At 43.9% G+C, this 14548-nt stretch overlaps 1 long non-coding RNA gene across 1 annotated transcript in view; it reads right to left on the reverse strand.

Annotated features, from left to right (window-relative positions):
• Positions 1–3036, reverse strand: part of LOC306798475 — a 66472-nt gene extending 63436 nt beyond the window's left edge. The window contains exons 1-2 of the long non-coding RNA XR_013773362.1: positions 2946–3036; positions 2623–2844 (exon numbers count right to left, since the gene is read on the reverse strand). This is a non-coding gene — a long non-coding RNA (uncharacterized lncRNA). The remainder of the gene's footprint in view (positions 1–2622; positions 2845–2945) is intronic.
• Positions 3037–14548: the final 11512 nt, after the last annotated feature.

Below are 14548 nucleotides of genomic sequence, written 5' to 3' on the forward strand. Positions count from 1 at the left end.
TGCTAGAACAGAATTTCAACATTCCCCATGCTGGAGAGTTTCTGAGTAGAGAATCGGAAAAGTAAAATGTCTGTAACAGCAGATCAGTGATACAAAGTGATCCCTGCTGTTCATAATCAACCAGCAAGCAGGTGATGTGTGTAATAACATCTCTCCTAGATGAATTTTGCAGGGAGTAGTTCATATAGACAAGCTTTAAATATTTATGACTCTGGACAGCAGTGACTTTGAGAAGCTCTGAAGGGTTACAGACAATCCACTGGAAGCTGGCTCTTGGCAGAGCAAGAAAGCCTAACCTATTCCTCCTGGTAGATAATTGAGGAGATATAGAGTAGCAGAAAGAACATTTTCCACTGGCATGGCATTGACAAAACATTTACCCACATTAAAAAGGGAAGCAGAATGACTTGGAAAGGTTTAGAAATGAGCTACAGAAATCACATACAATCTCTAAGATACTATCTAGGATAAGAAATTCTTCAAGATACCATATAATTTATCTGAAGAAACTTAGGGGCACTATGATACTTTAATGTTCTACTAAAGAAAAATGCATCCCAAGAGCAGAAAGGCCTATTACCCCAAAAACAAACACCCTAACAAATTCCAATTCAAAAAATGGAAGTCATAAAATTAAAGCTGAAACTAAGATGCAGGGGTGGGGGCTTTTTAAGATTTCAAGAAAGAAATCTTTCTTGATATCATTTCCTGAGAAAAACAGTGAGTTTTTCATTACTTGGACTCTTTACATCCAGTCTGCGATAATTGCTAAAGTAAGTGGTTTAGTTTACCAGAATGTACTGGGTTTGATAAGTACTGGGGAAAAACAAAACACCTGGACTGCCAGCTGGCCAGGCACAGCTCTGTGTGTTGGGTTTTGCAAGTGATGTGAGAGATCAGCCACTGTGGTCCTTGTGGCTGTAACAGTCAGATCTCATGCATTTTCCATCTGTAATTCTGACAGTGGCTTTTATAAGCAGTCAGTGAGTTGGGCTGACCCACTCTGACTTTGACCAGAGAGTCTCCTTCCTCAGTGCCTGATCAAGGCTAAAACCTTTGTTGGCATTGCCTAATGACCACTCTTCTTCTGAGGGACAGATAATGAGAAATGGCCATGGTGAGATTTCTCCACAATGTCCAAGCTACTTAAAGTTTGGCACGTGGGCAATCCTGGAGCCAGAACCAGAGTCTCAGTGGAGTTTTCCTTACATCTGCTGGCACTGATTTTATCATGACTGTGATGTGTTTTCTAGAAATCTATGCACAGGGTGCAATGTGAGCACCAACCTTTTATATCTGTCGAGATGATGACTCAGAAATATAGCGCTTTTCACTAGGGGCAGCATTAGACATAGAAAATTAGGTGTATAAACAATAACTATTATCAGTTTCAGGGTGTGCCTACAGAAGAGTTAAGTCCTATCAGGAAATTTCAAAGAGACAAGAACTTAAGGTATAAGCAATAGTAATGGAGAGTACCATACTTGACTCCAGCTCTGAGCTTTGCCATTGCATGCATGTCCATCTCTATACCTGGACTTCTGCAGCAATAGAAAAATTATACTTCCTGTCTCCCACCTGTATCTTTACAGATTCCCAAATCCAGGGGCTTTGTCTCTCCAGCTACGTTTGTTAGTGCCCAGCAAAGAAAAGAGCTTTTGAGCTTCTCAACTCATTTTCTAAAAAGATGTCTAATAACAACTTCCATGTGTGCTGAATATGGTCACAATCTAGGAAGCAAGTGTGCGTCTCCAGGTGAGATTTTGATGGAACCAAACAGATTGTATTGATGATGGCTAAATTGTTTACATTCCATTCTATCATCACATTCAATAAGATAGATAAGTTCCTCTAATATCTTAAAGATATATAGTTCCCCCAGTCTACTCTCTAGTATGTGGGCTCATATGGTTTTAAATGATCCCCACTTTCAGAACATCATCCACTAAAGACAACTTCTTTCTCCCCTCTTTGACCACTTCTCTCTCTTAGCATACTCTGTTCTTCCCTGCTTGTGCTATTTCACTGTAAGGATTTGAGTCCTGCCTGCTACAGAGTGATTCTTGGTTTTGTTTTGTGTCCAAGCAGAAGATTGTTACCCTGCTATGGAAATAATTAGAAGTTTTTTCATTCTTTTCCGTGAGCTCTTGGACTAGGTTCACTCAAATTTTCAGTTTACTTGTCTTATCTTTAGCTCTGAGAGCTGGATTACTATTGCTGGCAGGTATGGAGACCAGACTCCTTCCATAACGCAATTGTCTAGGAAATACACATTTTAAAGTGCTTGTTTAGAAGCTAGTAAGAAGGAAAAATAGAAGTGGGGTGAGATTGATACAATACAGTAACATTGGTGTTCAAAATCCCAGTTGTCTACTGCTAATGAAAATAATGGTTCACTAAAACATTTACAGGAGCAAGAAACACCACACTTCACATGCTTGAAAAGAATGGCATAAACTTTCTGCAGAAAAGACTGAGATTCAGTGAAAGATTTTGGGTAGTGACCCATCATTTGTTAGTGAATTCTTTCATTTATCACAGTGGATGTAAATATTCCACCTTAAATAGTAGAACACCATCAAAATATCTACCAAATGCTTGAAAGACCACAAAGGAACTTACTGCTTGACTCTTCCTAAAGCAGTTGCCCATCCAGAACAAGGCAGATTGTTGAGAGCTTGTCTCTTGACACTCTTACTCACAGGGTCTTGTGAAGTCAGGCTCTTCAGAGCACAGGTTTCCCTCTGTGTATTACGTCTGTATTCCAATGCAACCAGCTGATTATGATTCAGCAGTGGTGGCTTCCAGAAATAGAGGGAGTGCCCATCCATCTCCTGACAGGTGCTGAATAGAAAAATGAAAGTAACCGAATAAAAATCCCTGGAAACAGAGATGGTGACAGCAAAAAAAGGGGAAAGTAACTTTGTTACTCATCAGGCTATTACCTTTGGGAAGGAAACCATGTAATTTAATATTCTTCTGGACCATTCATCTTCATTCTCCTAACTTGATATCAATAGCTGCCAGGTGGTGCCTGCAGAGGCCATTCAAATCAGATTATGTTATCATAGTTCTCCAGTCATCTCCAAGAGCAGGATCATGATCATGAGGAGGAAATCTAGTTATTCAGGTACATGTTACCTTATTAAAAGTTTGAGCAAAGTACATTGAGCCATTATAATGGGATTAGGGTTTGAGTTGTGTTCTCGTGGTTGCCATGACTATGTGATTTTGGTATTGTGCTGCGGGGCTTGGAGAGCACAGCTTCACTCTGGCCAACTGCAAATAATCCAGGCCATCATCACTGGGGAGTGGACACCAGCATGGACTGAGGCCAAGAGCATGAAGCTTGTAAAGATTAGATTTATCTAGGTACAAATGCCTGAGGCAGAGACTGAAGAAGAGGTGTGGAAGGATACCAATGCCTACTCACACTAAGCAAAGCAGCAGACAGGGACAGCAAGAAGAAACGGCTTTGATAAACCTTCTAGAGTGTCTCTCAACACCCATTTTTATCTTTTTGCTTCAGTATTAACACGTTGCTCCAGGAATCCAGTCTTTTCTCATTAGTACCACCTGTTGTAAGAGGGTATGAAGAATGGTTTTTTGTCCATCTGACAGGAGTTCATGGGGTTCAGTGTCCTCCTCCACATTCTCAGTGCATAGGAGCCCACATAGCAATAGGCACTGAAAGGTGCCACTCAGATACAGACAGTAAAGGACAAAATCTGAGGCAAGCAGGAGGAGCAGACTGTGACAAACATCAGCTTCCTGAGCTGCTTTTACAAAGAACTGTCTTGCTCCAGAACCAAAAACACAGCATTTTTTAACAACACTACTATTTGATTAGAACTACTACAGACGTGAGATCCTCTGTCTAGGATCTACTCTTATAATTCAGCAACACACTGGCTCACCCAGGAAATGTTATTAGTGATGACCTGTGGACCAAATGGCCAGATTCTCAAAAAAATCTGGTCTCAGTGTAGGGTGCAGGTCTCTCAATGAGTCCTCAGTATGTTTGAAGTCATACGCCTTTTATTTTAAACTTTGCCTTTTAATTTGTTTTGGTCCCATCAGCCTTAAAATGGTCTACTCCTCACGTTTTAATCCTGTGACTGGTGCATGGCTAGCACAGGAGACATTTCTAGCAGCAGGGAAAACAACATTTCTTTCCCAGCTACTCCTGTGCCTGGAATAACACTGACATTTTGGGACCACTTAGTAGGTTCCTATTCTTAATCTCCTGACAAGGAGTCAAAAGTACCTTGTCAAAACTGACAAGGGGTAGTCGTGGCCCCCTCAGAGAATGACCAAAGCTGACACGTCTCCACACACACTTTCCCAGGAGGGTTTATGGCACAAGGCTCAGCACTTTCCTGCTATTACTGCAATCCTAAACTCACATGGCCAGCACAAGCCCAGATGTGTGCCTTCTGGCCATTCCCAGCTTTTGATGGTATGCAAAGACATCACTGAATTACACAGAATCACAGAATGACAGGATATGTTCTGTTGGAATGTACCCATAAGGGTCATTGAAGTCCAACTCCTGGGTCTGCACAGAACCATCCTCAAGAGTCACACCATGTGCCTGAGAGCATTGTCCAAATGCCTCTTGGACTCTGACAGTCTTGGTGCTTGACCACTCCCCTGGGCCCTCCTCCAGTGCACAACCACAGGTAAGAAAAAAGAAGTTTTAACACCTGCCAAACCCTCCACATTTATACATGCAATTGCTGGGTAAGGAAATGCTGTCAGTACTGCAGTGCCCTGGCAGAGAAAAGAACACACCCCTTCCCCAGTTCACTAAATATGCAGGAAAAGAAGTGTGACATGTACAAGACTGTTCTCCTTCTACATAGGGACCTGAATGAAGACAAACCCCTAATGTGCATCTGCAAAGTGCTCCTGGACCTGGGATTAACTCCTGGAAAACAGTTACACGCTTAAAACCTTCTGCTGTCATAAAGCCTTTTTCACACACTCCCTCCCTGGATTGTTCTCCAAACCTGTCATGTGCTCAGGGATAAATCCCTTGATGAAGAGATTTACTTTTTTTTCCTCTTCACATTATTTTAATATATTTTATAATCATTACAGTCAGTATTTTTTTCTTTGGAAATGCAGATTTTAGATCTTGGAGTGGTGAGAACACCCATGCATTCATGAAATGCAGTAATTTCTGTTATGGGTTAAATGGGTACAGACTGGCAGTGCAGATTTGCCTAGGATAGGACAGGATTCCCCCCTTCTGGGGACCCAGTGACTCAGGCAACAAAGAAAGAGGCAAGGAGTTGCCCCATCCAGGGTCTTGGCATCAGTCCAGCCTTTTCCCACCTTGTCCCAAGGGATCAATTCCCTAGAGGTGTGTGGTGGAAAGGGGGGGGGCCTGTGGAGATGGCTGTGGGGTGACATTCATCCAAGGTGGGGAAAGCTGGACCCATTGGGTCTGAAGAGACATGCAGGCTCCTGCTGGCTCTCTGCACAGGGCGCCAGCCACTGCAGGCTTCTTTGTATGAAATCCTGGCCCTGCTCACAGACTACCATGTGTCCAAGAAAATCCTCTTTTTTCTCATCCTCTCTCTCCCCACAAAGAAATTCTTCCATGGAATTTCTTAGAATCCCAGAATGTTGGCCATTTAGTTGAAGTTTCTGGCCGCAGCACAATTATAATTGGTCTCTCATGGACAGGCTCAGCACGGAGGCCAAAAAACTGCAAGGGTTATTAATGACTGAGTTCCCTTCTACTTCCTAACAACCAGACAGGCAGGAAAGCTAGAGGGGAACACTTGGGGCTGAGCCACTACTCTCCTCTCATATGCACTGTCCTGGTGCTCCAGCGCCTTCTTGCAGACACAAAACTGTCCACAGTGCAGACTCCAGATAGAACAGAGTTGTGAAAAGAAGATCAGGCATTCAGAAGCCCCTGTGGTGCTCAGAGAACATTTTGGGGGCCTTCCCCTGCAGCTGCAGAGTGCATCAGGGTACAGCCTTTGCAAAGGCACCTGGTTTGCCACAGGCAAGGTTGGAAGGATAAAGAGACACAGCTGGAATGGCTGAGACTGAGAAAACAGAATCAGACAGAGATCCTTCTCTCTCCACCCCTCAAATAAAAAGACTGTCTCAGGAGAGGTCTGAACTGAGCAAGAATCATATTATTACAATTATTACATTCCCATTTTACAACAATCACATGGCACAGTGCCAGCTGGCACTGGGAAGCCATTGCTGCTTCTCCTTTCTTGCCTGACAAACACCGTGACAAGAATACAGTCCTTGTTAGGTTGAGAACTGAAAAATGGGAGAGGAGAGGCCAAAAACACCTCCTTGAACAATCACTGACAAGTAAACAGAGCTGCACTTGGGAAACACATATTTTAAACATATCTTCCCTGAGGTTTTTGGGGAGGGGAGCTTGATACATGGGTTGGGAAGGTGAGTGTGTTCACACTCAGGCATATTTCTGTGGTGTCAAGCAGACTAGTGGCAGCTAAGAGGAGAGTCCATGATGCCTTCATTTCACAGGGAAAGATAAAAGGGCATGAAGCTGAGAATTTAGGGACTCATGCCAACATAGCAGCTTGGGTAAATTTGGACTGGCACTCCATGCTGGTCACGGCTGTGCTCAACCTTTGATAAGGGTTTCTCTCACAGGAGCTCCTAGCAATCCATGGTCATTCCAACAAGCCATTCTCTTATCAAAGGTCACGTCAAAAATTCGGAGGGGAGCAGGCCCAATAAATGCAGATGACATAGAGCATTGTTTATTCACATTAATGTTCCTAAAATCATACCTCCCACTGACAAAATAACTGTATGGAAGCACTGGGAAAACTGTTGTTGCTTCAACAAAATTGTGCATGTCAGCTGCTGTGGTTGAGTAATTTTACACTCGGTTTTGTACAGGGAAGCTAGCACTAAAGGTTTGGAAGCAGTGGATTTCAGAAAGACTTGTGCCTAATCCTGAACATGAGCCACTTGTACCTATAAGACAATCTAAATGAACAGTCGCCAGAGCATAACTATTAGGTTTGTCCAAATGTGCATCCTTGTCCCTGCCAGTCTGCTAGGCAGACATTAAACTCTGGTAGCTGAAACTGATTTCACCCAAGCAACATTTGCACCAACCTACCTGAGCAAGGCAGGACAAGATTTGGCCTGTGCAATCTCTGGCTTGTTTGATAAGTAAGACAATAGCTATGTTCTTGTCCTGCCCTAACTTTACAGGGCTGGCCAAGAGCCCTGGGGTTGCAAGGGGATGTCCCACAGGGGACATTTATGTATCAATGTTTGGCATATCCTCCTTGGAAATAATTGCCCAACTATTGTCTCTCCCTGCAGTGAAGGTCCTACATTTGGTCCTGTTTCTGTCACATTTTTTCTATGACCTTTAGCAAATCTCTTGATTTCTGCTACATCTGAGACAAGTTGAGCTTCATTTTCTCAAACAGGCTGGGGCTCAGATGAAGCTTCACGAGTGTCCTTGGACAAAGTCCACCCACTGCTGCCTCTTGAGCAGCCCTCCCTGAGATGGCAGCAAGCCAAATCAGTGTGCTGAAAGGTGATCCACAATATAAATAGGAAGAGAACAAGAAGGGGTCCATACCTCATTTCTAGTCTGCAAAGGTTCAGGAGGCTGGTACAGCCTCCTGTTTAGCTCTGCCTCTCCTTCTGTCCTTCCTTCCACGTGCGACTGATTCAGGAGAGTAAAAAGGCTCTATGAAACAAGTAAACCAAAGAAAAAGAGACCTCTGGTGAATGTCCAAAGGCATTTGTCAGCAAAACCCTTTTAGTAGCCAGTTCTGCCTCCACTTTCCTCCCCAGGACAAGCATCCTCATAAAAAAGGGGTGCAAGCAGACAACAGATACCAGGCCTAAGAACATAGCATGGCTGCTCCACATGAAAGTAAGAGAAAAAGGAGAAGGGAGGGAAACAGCTAGTACTCTTTAATAATCTATCCTCTCATGCTTTGGTAAAATTGGCACTATGATCTTGCATGGTAATAAGGAAGACAGAGTGATCTGCCACAATCTGCCCTGTGTCCCTCCTATGATAAGATTTAGATTGAGCTGTCAGTGACCAAACACAGCAAGTAAAAGTGACATAGCTCTCTGTCTGGATCTATTTTGGCTTTACTTGTTCCTCCTCTCTTCCACCTTGCATTTTCCATATGTAATTTGGAATTATTAAAAATCAAATTTCCTTGTTGATGGGTTCACAAGAATCTTGGGATACATTTCCACTGATATTACTCTTAGTTTCTTCTCTTTCTCAGAGATAAGATGGTTTTGCACATGGATCTGGAATCATTTTTTCAGGCATGGCATTCAACCCAGGTCCAGCTGAATTAAATACATGATTTTTATCAGAATGCATATAATGGCTAGGTCACGAGTAAAAGATGGCATGGGAATTGTGGAAGGTTGTACACAGCTGGCACATGCTAAAGCCCTTTCTCCAAGCAGCATAACACTCTTCAGTGTGTACCACTCAGGTGGATTACACAGGGAAAGAGAGAGGCTGGACAAAAGGCCAGCCTTCAAACGTGCAATTGTGGCACTCTTCCTTTGGGGCAGGAATGACTGGTATGCACAGCTGGCTACTGCAGGCAATGTCCCAGCTTTCCTGTCTCCAGTCAAGAGTGCTGCACACCCAGCGGATTGGCCCTGGTGCCCATGGGAGAGAAGAGCAGGCTTTCTGAATGGCCAGAGCTTTCTGGGTACTGCATAGATTTGAAGGGTGTGGATAGAAGCTGATAGTGAAGGACCTCACTTATTCAGCCCCCAATTTATCACCTCTGCTGAGCCCACACCAAAGAAGCAGCTTCTTGTTCCACCTATGCCTGTATCTCTTTTCCTGGTACCCAATAAATACTCATCAATAACAGCACTTACTGCTCTGTCACATGTTCTGCCCACTAACCCCAGACCAGAAAATATTTGACCCTGAGTGATGTTTTCTTTCTCCCCAACCGTACTTTGTAGTATCAGACTTCAATCTACGTCCAACTCAAACTCAGCTAAAGAATGTGTTGTTGCTAATGTATAACCAGGGAGTGTGAAGCTGCGTGTGAGAACAGCACACACTACCAGAGTGAGAACAACAGCAAGCACATTGTGCTGCTGCAGAGCATTGTTTGATGTACTTTTTGCAGGACCGTGTCTTGAGAACTCAAGTTGAAGCTAGCTCCAAATGCAGCTGCCTGCCTGTTTCGGGGCCAAAGCATATCATGGAAGAACTGAAGACTCATCCCTTCTAGGTGTTTGGTTTTAATCTGGACTGCTCCAAGATGCCTAAAATCTGACTAATACCAAATCTGTCTCTTGCCCCATGCCACACTGTCTGGAGACTGTCTGGGAGGATATTTAACAGCAAGCTCTCTACGTCTGTGGACCTGGCATCAAACCTTGCCTCTCCAAAACTCGACTTGCTAAGCCTGCTGTTGGCCACATCCCGTTCCTCTCACACGCAAAACTTCTGCTGTATGATGAGCTGAGAGACATCAGGGCAAGGGAGAAGCAGCTTCCAGGATGACTTCAATGGTGTGTTATGCACAAAAAAAGGCACTTCCTATATTTAAGGATCATTAAGGCATATGTGTAGTCATTTAGCGGGAAGCATTCCTGCAGTCCCACGGAGAGCATGTATGTGAATATACTGCATTCCCTGGTGCCAGCTAGCATCACCAAGGCTTGACAAACTGGCACCTGCTTACAGTGGGCGAAGGTGGTTCAATTAAAATTCCCTTGGATCATCTGAGACACTCCAGTTTGGCAGCTGGCATGGTGGTTGTGAGGCAAGTGTGGGTGAGTGGGTGAATTGCAGCAGCACTGCTGCAAGTGGCACAGAGGATCCCCCAGGCAGGAGAGGCTGAATGAGCCAGGTCAGAGCTGCCTCCAACAGCCACAGCAACCACCTCAGATGCACTACGTGCTTCCACCCACCATGGAACATTTCCTAATACCCTCTGACAAACCCAGCACACTGCTGAAGGAGAACAGAGTTTGCCTGCAGCTAGGGTGCCCAAATCCAAAATACGTGCCACAAGCCAGAATGTGCGAGACCAGGCAGAGGCAGGAAGATTTTGTACAATGTTTCCAGAACAGCCAGATGGGACAGTTTTCACTCAGAGCAATGAGAGAAATGATGGCAGTCCAACGTGGCTGATGGTGAGCTTGGTCCTCACACGAGGGGAACCAGCCACTGAGAAAGGGCCTGAGGGGAAATGAGAATTAATTTTGTGGCACAAGTGGTCCTTAGAGGCATCTCAGGATCTACTCATACTGGGAGCATTCTCTGTGTCCCATTGACTATTGGTGAAGAGTCATCTTGCTGTATACACATAACCACAGTGTGCTGTGGGAGTCCTGATGCCTCTTCCAGATTTTCTCTGGCTACAGACTGTGTAGGCACCCTCTGCAGAGACTGGGAGTGGGATGGAACTCAAATTTTGACTATCTACCCAGGACAGAAGGAGATCAACCAGCCCCCACCTCTCCATACTGCCAATTTTTGAGCTCTTCTACAGGTCAAGCCAAGAAGGGTCATACCCTGAGGTGTAAAAAGGGTCAGGCAGCAGCTCTGCTGATGACTGTGATGTCCACACAAGAGACAGGATTGTTTGGAAGAACTTGTATGTGTCATGAAATCACCTGTGGTACATGATAATACTGCTGGTTTCAAGACCTGGCTTCTGTCCCCAGCTTTGTCATGGCCTTCACAGGGTGATGCTGGGCAACTCATATCCCTTATCTGTGCCTACACCTGGGAAAATGTTGCTGCCTTGAGTTAGAAGGAGGATAATGAGGACAGATCTTTGGGCCCTAGGGCTAAAGGCTCCCTGCAGGTTCAGGCTGAGAGCAGATGAGAACACCACCTTTGCCTGACACACCACCAGTGTGTGGTGTCAAAGATGACATCATGGCATGTGAACAAGCATTTAACCTCAGAAAGAGAAAATAGCAGAAGCATGTGTAATGATTTGCCTCTCATGCCAACATATTTTCCTTATGTAAAGAGAGGCTCTGGCGGCCCTAAGGAGGCTGAGAGATGCCCGTGCTCCCCTGCAAAGGTGGAACTATCAGGCCAGGATGCCAGGCTACCCGCCTGGGTAAATTTGTGCATGCACTTCATGTCATAATAGACTTTAGTATCTGATAACAGAGCCCTGCTGGAGTCTGGCATGAGGACAGAAGGAATCAAAGGTCATGCCATGAATTCCAGTTATGCTGATAGGCATCTATAGTCAGAGGAAGGAGCTCGAGAACAGGAACTTTTAAACTGGTGGGGAAGGCTGAAAAGCAGAAGCTGGTTCAGGGAGGACAGGTACAGGTCATTTTGGATCCCAGCTGGACATTTGGTTGCACATATTGGCCAGGGACGTGGTTCAATGTTTTTCCTGATGGAGTGAACATGAACTCTGCCATTAGTAGCTTAACAGACTAAGCACACTGCAATAAATGCATTAAATAGCTTGCACATGTCTCTCCAGAGGCCTCTCCCTCGTGGAGGAGCTGATTCATGACACAGATGGGCTGATCAGCAGATAGGTAGGAGATGCAAACATGCAGTGTGTACCTTGCACCAGGGAACCATCTGCACACGGAACCAGCTGAGAATGGATGTGACAGAGCACTCTCTGCTCCCTGCCTGCTTCTGCCCTGTGAGTCTGACACCAGCACTCACCTTGTGCCTTACTCCTAGCAGATGCCTGCGTGGCACAGTGCTCTCTGGTGCACACTGGGGGCTGAGACACACAAGGAGAGAGACTCTGCAGCTGATCACAGAGATGGTTCAGCAGTCCCTGCACAGCACAGCCCTGCGCTCGGCTCTGGAGGCAGAAAGAAGAGTTTTGAGTTCCTGTGGTACATCCCAGAAGAAAAGGATGGGATGGGATGGGATGGGATGGGATGGGATGGGATGGGATGGGATGGGATGGGATGGGATGGGATGGGATGGGATGGGATGGGATGGGATGGGATGGGATGGGATGGGATGGGATGGGATGGGATGGGATGGGATGGGATGGGATGGGATGGGATGGGATGGGATGGGATGGGATGGGATGGGATGGGATGGGACGGGACAGAAATGAAGGGTGGGGAAGCAGAAGAAAAGCTCCTAGTAAGTGACTGACACTTCTAGTTGTATTGCAATAAATTATCTTATTTCTTTCTTCTTATTCTCTGATTAAATTATTCCATTGTTTTTACAGTTTCTCAACATTATCCTTGGGCTAGATGTGCTCACTCTACCTTTACTTTTCAAATTGTGACTTCTGTTTGGGCTCACCAGCTTCATGGCTGTTGTTTTTTGCCTCATCAGGGATACTGACAAAAGCTTTGACGACAGTCTAAAGTCACTAAACCCACCTGTTCAGTAACTACAAGGAAACTGGACTAAAACTGATAAATTTGAGCTTCAGTGAACAGATTAAATCACCCATTTAAATTTGTAAGCAGGAGAACTTATTTTTAAATATTAAATAAACCCTTTTTTTCCATTTATCCTTTAAATTATTTTCCATAAAGAAAGGTTGATAGTCATCACACTGTAGCCAAAAAGACTCTACTTAAAACCACAGTCTATCTACTAAATTATTATTACCAGGAGGCGGTTTTATCTACACATATTTATTTACAGCTTTACATGTCTTTATTAGATCTTGATTGCCACAATTTTCTATGCTGGGAAATAGTGAATTATGTATTTTTAATTTGTTATAGGATGACTGTTTATCTTTAGAATTGATTCATATCAGGATGCAACTGCAATGAACTTGAATCCATTAAAAATCTCCAAAAATATTTATATTAAACTATTTGTTAATTATTTATTATACAAACTACCTTAATTGCAAAAGACAAAATAAAAATTAATATTAAACAAAAAAGTTGCATCAGTGGCTAGTGGGTTAAATAGACTGTTACAGGATGTACCCCAACACTGTAGATCTGCTGGATCATGCTTGTCCATTTTCCTCATAGGTCAGAGGAGAAAAACAAGCTTTCCTGTTTTTTTTGTTTTCAAATTTCATTAAGTTTCTTAAGTCTGAATTAGCAAGTCACTAAATTTAAGTTGTTGAATAAACTGGAATGGAATAAATAGTCATCTACTCATGGAGGAGCAATTAGTCTCAAAAGTGGATTTATCACTTATCAAACTTTGCTTCCAGGTGCTTAGGCAGTGTTTTGGTTCAGCTTTCTGAAATGTTTTAGCAGGAAGCAAGTGTAACTCAATATTTAAAAAAATAATTGACGCAAAGAGATACTTTTTATCAAATATACTAAGCATCCAAATACAGATGGCCATTGTTCCACATATAAACAGCTCTATTTCAAAAGAGAGAAAATATACTGAACTTACAATTCTTAAAAGTATTAAAAGTTTGCCATTGTTATAAGTCATCTGCAATGGATGTTAAGAATGGGATGGAACTTGCATTTCCTACACAGTGACTAGTCCACCTTAAGCTGCCACTATGAGTTTGTGCGTGGCTTCAGCACCCTAAATCACTGCCTCAGAGACAAAGTTTCCACCTGGGAATTACAAGTATTCCCCAGGCAGAGCTGGACAGAGCTGTCAGAGCAGTCATGTCCACTTGGGTTTTTAATCCTCTTCCACCCAGCTTGTTTTTCCAGTTACAATCACAAAGGAAGTCTTTCTATAGTGGTTGAAAGATTGGAGGAAGACCCTAGACAAAATGAAGAGAGAATAAAATCGATGCTGATATGCCTGCTTGGATTGAAAAAGCGCCTGAAACATCACCTTGAAGATCCTGCACCCCTGGCCTCTCTGTCCACCCTAGGAAACCAGTCTAACCATGTGGGAAAGGGGCAGCCCCTCCCTGTGGGACACTGTGAAAAAGGCTGACACATGCTATCCTAAAAGACTGCAATACTCTTCTGTTGTATTGCCAGTTGACATTAATTAATTGGCTACTGTCTTCTTTCAGAATTGTCTTGACCAAGCAGTATCTGTTCGTGATTTATACTTGGCACTTTCCTGATAAAAGCTTTTCCATTCTAACTCAGCTTGAGCAAGACTTCTTCTTCTTCATGCCAGCTTCACTGAAGTGTCTCATCTTCCTGCTTCTGCCTCTCTTTGTACTAAAGGCCATGGGAGATGCAAATCGACAATCTTTGAGCCAGTAGCTGTCTGCTACTTTTCCCATCACCAGCACTCAGTGTGTCATCTCGCCTGGTGGCAACAAACATGTCACCATTAAGAGGAATTGTTTCAGGGTCAGATGCTCCTAACCTCCAGCTTCACTGGCTTCAGTGAGATGCATCTGTGTTATGGCAGCTGATGATCTGCTCCTTCAGGAAAACAAGGCCTATCAGAAAGGCTGCACAGGGAGGAAAAACAGGGTTTCTTAAAAGGTTAGCTAACACTGCTTTAACTAAAGCCCACCACAGCCCAATTTCTGGAGGCTTATGACACGTAAATCTTGGATTAACTCGATATTCAGTAGAGCTTTGCAATCCACTCGTAACATTTTCCAGTTCAGTGTAAAGAATTGGGCCTCTCATGAGCCTCTTTTCA

The sequence above is a fragment of the Erithacus rubecula genome, assembly GCF_903797595.1.
Source record: "Erithacus rubecula genome assembly, chromosome: 2".
Taxonomy (NCBI): Eukaryota; Metazoa; Chordata; class Aves; order Passeriformes; family Muscicapidae; genus Erithacus; species Erithacus rubecula.